The 5,485-nt window shown below is 35.8% G+C and overlaps 1 non-coding gene across 1 annotated transcript; it reads right to left on the bottom strand.

The window, feature by feature from the left end:
* Nucleotides 1-5,378: 5,378 nt before the first annotated feature.
* LOC115711732 (small nucleolar RNA R71) lies at nt 5,379-5,485 on the bottom strand. The gene has a single exon (XR_004010611.2). It is a non-coding gene; the product is annotated as a small nucleolar RNA R71 (small nucleolar RNA).

Raw genomic sequence — 5,485 nt, 5'->3', positions numbered from 1 at the left:
GGGGGGAAACTTAATTTATTTTTTCGCGCTTATTTGTTTTAGTTTAGTTTTTTTTAGTCTTGCGTGATAGCTAAATTGAAAAATGGATTGAATTGTTGTTATTCACTTGTGCAATGGATTGAAACATAACTGTGTGCTTGACTTGCAACTGTTTGAATTAAATTGGATGTGTGCTAGGAAGTGATTCATGTAGGTTTAAAACATTTGCTATTCTCACATATCACTTGTGTTCTATTTGGATTGTGGAATGATTGATTGAACATGGAATAGAACTTGTTTGACATACTCTCTTGAAGCGAAATCCTTGATGATTTTTGTTTGGAAAGTGATTTAGGCAAATTTTCTTTGAATCGATTGAGCCTTTCAAGCCTACCTTAAAAAAGTTTTATCCATAGTATACCCAAAGTTGAGCCTTAGCCTGTTTTAAAATTTTTCACCACTTCACGGAGCTGAATTCGTTATTCTAAACTCTTTTCACCCTGAACATATTTTGTTATGCCATGAGCCTTGAAGCAAGTTTGGGGGGGAATAAGTGCTGTAAGTGAAAAAATATAAAGCGTAGGAATGAGAGATTGAAAAAAAATAATAAGAATTTTGTGTGTTGTGCCTATGAAAAAAAAAAAAAAAGAGAAAAAAAATGTGTCTTCTTGAAAAAAAAAAAAAAAAAAGTTAAGAAAATTATGAGGTGCACACACAAGAAAAAAAATTGCAATCTCTTATTTCGTTTGGGATATATGGAAAGAAAGCAAAATAAATGTCTAGGCTTGCTTGGTTAATAGTGCTTATGGTATAGTATAGCCTAAATGACTTCTCATCTACCCATGTACCTAAGCCATGTGATTTTAACCGAAAAAGACCTATTGATTCCAGATAGAAATTTGTCAACATTAGTGGAGAGAGGTATGTCATTCAAACTTATTGATCATGTGTTAGTGGGAAGTTGGAAAGTTAGAACAGTTGTGATATTGATGGGAATTGCGATGCTTTATGTTTGTATGAATTACTTACTTGTAAATTGCACATTCAACTTAGTTCTTAGAGTTGGCAAGTTGAAATTCTGGTTATTGATGGATTGAAGTTGTGCAGGTGGTGGTAACAATTTAATTGTTGGAAAGTTCAGCTATCATTGTCAGTTTTTTTTCTTAGTTTAGTCTTAGTTTACTCGGGGACGAGTAAAGAGTCAGTTTGGGGGAGTTTGTTAGGCTATTTTTAGCCTATGTTATGGATCCGATTTATGTGCATTCTTAGCTGTGTTGGGACGGAATTACGCTTGTTTTCTATGTTTTCAGGTTCTTTGGAGTAAAAGAGGTCTCGGGTGCAGAAATTCACTGAAAGACGTGCTGAGCCGAAGAAAAACCTTCATTTTTGAGTTTTTGCATATCTGGCCGCGGCGATGAAGAGTCTCGCCGCGGCGAGATACGAGAAACAGAGAGAGGCTGAATTTGGCATAATCTCGCCGCGGCGAGAGGAAGCATGGCCGCGGCGAGATCCCGTACGGACCGGGGGTATTTTCGTCCATCGAACCCTAAATTTCAAGTATAAATAGAAAACTGCGATTGGAAGTCAAGGGAAGCGATTTGGAACCCTAAAACACAGCAGAAAGAGGCAAGAAGAGCAAAGGAAATCAAAGTGAAGATCCAGATTCATCCACCAACAGTTTCTTTCTCTATTCCTCTTTAATTTATTTATGTTGAATATTGCTTTAGGAATGGTTATGGATTTGTTTCTGAACTAAATTTCCCATTTAGGGAGGATGATGATTGTTGTTTAATGTTTTGCCTAGTTAATATTTAATTACCATTCCTCCATTCTTGTTTGTGAAATTATCTTAATTTGTGTTTAATTTCATGTTTAAGATTGATCACCTTGTGCATGCTTTATGATCTCAATTCGAAATCTGAAAAGTGAGAATTGAGAATGCTAAAATTGGGATAATCGATGTTCTATGTGAAACGAAAGTATTTACATGACTTATGTGACGAGTAGATTATTACTTAATGCTGATTTCATGTTAGTTTAATTAAGGAATTAATTAGATAACATGTGATTTAGAATCTAGAAGATCTGAAAGGAGCTAGGTTATTTCATAATCTGTCATTCACTCCAAGAATAGGATAGTAATTAAGCATTAACGATTTGGGTAAACAACAACAGGATTCTCCTCCCTATTGTCTCATCTTGCTCAACTTTAAATTGCGTTATTAAGTTTTCTGAATTTCTTTCATATTTTACTGTTTTTAAATAATAATTGCTTTTGATTTACCAAATAGAATAATAAGTATAATTTAGTGGTACTTAATCCAATTCCCTGTGGGATCGACCTCACCTGTGTGAGTTTTACTACTTGATTGCGTATACTTGCGTAGTGTTTAAAATTATAGCAACAATGTGATCTGAAACTGCAAAATAACTGTGTGCTTGATTCTGTTAACTCTTTGGATTAGTTTGGATGCTTAGAAACCTGTGTTTTTCTGCAAATATTCAAGTTGTGAAAATTGTTATAACTGTTTTACTATGGTTTGTGGTAAGATTGACAGGATAGCTTAGAACTTGCATGTTTATTCTTTTGAGGCGAAATCCTTGATAGTGTTCAATTGGAATATGACTTAGGCATTTGTTGGATAGTTTGAGCCTTTCAAGCCTACCATAATGTGTATCCATAGTTACCCTTTTGAGCCTTAACCTGTTGTGTTTTCACCCACTGATTTGAAATGTTGCAACCACACTATTAATTCTTATTCTCACCATGATTATCCATGATATCATAAGCTATATGATTAGTTTGGGGGAAAAGAAACATTTAGTGTGACGAAATAGTGAGAGGGAGAAAAATTTGTGTAATTCAATGTCACTGAAAAAAAAAAACAAGGCATTGAGAAAAAAAGAAGTAAAGAATATGATTTCAGTGATGTTGGAAAATAAAAAAAAAATATATATATATATATCTTCTCTCAATCTTGGTAAACTTGGGAACAGTATGGGGTTTTATAAAAAGAAAAGTAAAAAGCTTGGGGGTTCTATTTGTGTGCTTATGATATCTTGAGCCAAAATTGTCTTTTGCCTATCCCTGAATATCTGAGCCATACATACCTAAGCCTTGAAAAGACCTAATGATTCCAAAGAATACTGTCAACATTAGTGGAGAAAGGTAAGCATGCAAGCTTATGAGTTATCGGATTGTGGAACTAATGGAAAGAGTAAAACTTTTATAACGATGTTTCATATTTGAGTAGATTGTTGCACTTGTACATAGTGTTGTTAATTGAGCATCCGAGTTAATTGTTAGAGTTAGTAGGATCAAAATTCTAGTTTATGCAAGGAAGAAAACAGAGCATGAGTCAGCAGCGTAGTGATTATCTGATAGCGTAGTTAGTTTTTTTTTTTTTATTCTTACTCGGGGGCGAGTAAGAATCTAGTTTGGGGGAATTTGTTAGGTTATAATTAACCTATATTTCGGGTCTTTAAAGTTAGCATTATCTCGTCTATTGGTGTCTTTTGGAGCAGTTTTACGCTTGATTTTCATTATTTCAGGTTCCCGGGGTGTTAAAGTTCGAATTCAGTCAAATGGCGAAAAACTGGGACAAACTTGGAAAAAATTGGAAAATTCGGTTCCTGAAGCATCAGTAGTCGCGACCTCTGATGAGCCTGGTCGCAGCCCTTTTTCCTGGTCGCGACCCTGGTCGCGACTTCGTAAGATAGGCAGAAACTCGGTTTTTCGAGTTTTGCCTGTAGTCGCGACCAGCTTAAATGCTAGTCGCGACTATGTACGGAAATCGCAGATTTGACCTAATTTTGATTTTTCACTCAATTGGAGGCTCACCACTTATCCCTATATAAGGAATACGACATTGAAGGTCAAAGGCAAGCAAAAACAGACCTAATAGTGGAGGCAAAGTGGAGAGGAAGCTATCTTGAAGACCCGGAGCAATATCACCTTCTAGTTTCTTTCTTTTACCCTTTTTATTCTTCTTTATGTTTGTTTTTATTTCTGAATTAATCATGGATGTTTTTAGAGTTATTATGAACTAAATTTCCCAATAAGGGAGGATGATGAATGTTGTTTAAGTTTATGCCTAGTTAATAAATAATTGCCATTCCTTCATCTTATGTGTGAATACTATCTTTGTTTGTGTTTAATTTCATGTGCAAGCTTGATCACCTTTTACATGCTCTATGATCCTAATTCGAAATCTGAAAAGTGAGAATTAGGAATGCTAAAATTTGGATAGTCTAGGTTTTGATGTAAAACGAAAGTATTTACATAGTCTAGTGACTAATAGATTATTGCTTAATGCTGATTTTGTGTTGATCTAGTTAAGAAGTTAATTAGAGAACATATTATTTAGAACCTAAAAGATCTGAAAAAGAGTTAGGTTAATTTATAATCTGTCTTTCACATTGAGATAAGGATAGCAATTAGGCATTAACATAGGTAACTTATCAACAGGATTCACCTCCCTAATCTCTCATCTTGATTAATCTTCGTTAATTTTCTCTTTAATTTTCTGAGTTATTTACTTTTAAAATTGCAACTTAATATTTTACCAAATAGAATCATAATTATAATTTAGTAGTACTCAATCCAATTCCCTGTGGTTCGACCTCACTTGCATGAGATACTACTTGATACGTTCACTTGCGTAATAAACAGAATTTTCGTAACAAGTTTTTTGGCGCCGTTGCCGGGGAATTGTTTAAAGATTGATATTACACAAAATTATACTAACTTCTACTTTGGTATATTTTCTCTTGCTGATTTTTCTAACCTTTTTCTTGCAATATTTTCTTGATCTATTTCAGGAATCATAAGTGTATGCGCCGTCAAGGACAAGCAGTGATATTACCAGTTGATCCCGAAATCGAGAAAACTTGTAGGAGAAACCGAAAGAACAAGAGGCAAGAGGGAGTTTCAAAGAATCGCCGAAACTTCGTACATCATGGCTGCCAATGCTGCAAACAATGGAGGCAACAACGGTAACAATGGTGGCGCAGTAGAAGATCAAGCTAATGGCCGCAGCTTGAGAGATTACATTCTCCCTACTCTGACGGGAGTGCAGTCATGTATCAGGCCACCGGCAGTGGATGCAAACAACTTTGAGATCAAACCCGCCATACTTCGTATGGTGCAGTCTTCGCCCGCGGTTGGTGGCCTCCCTTCGAAGATCCTAACCGCATCTTTCTAACTTCATGGAACTCTCGTGAAACCTTTAAAGTTAATGGAGTTAGTGATGATGCTATTCGACCGAGATCGTTCCCATTCTCTCTTAGAGAGCGAGCCAAGAGTTGGCTAAACTCCTTGCCACCCAACTCTATTGCCACCGGAATGATCTCGGCAACGAAATTCTTGTCAAAGTTCTTTCCTCCGCCCAAGTCTCGCAAAGCCGAGAGGAGAAATCAATAACTTTTGCCAACAAGACAATGAATCTCTCCATGAGGCTTGGGAGAGGTTTAAAGATCTAATCAGAAAGTGCCCTCATCATGGTAT

This window comes from Cannabis sativa, chromosome 4 (assembly GCF_029168945.1).
Source record: "Cannabis sativa cultivar Pink pepper isolate KNU-18-1 chromosome 4, ASM2916894v1, whole genome shotgun sequence".
NCBI classification, from domain to species: domain Eukaryota; kingdom Viridiplantae; phylum Streptophyta; class Magnoliopsida; order Rosales; family Cannabaceae; genus Cannabis; species Cannabis sativa.
This window is presented reverse-complemented; position numbering and strand designations above follow the sequence as displayed.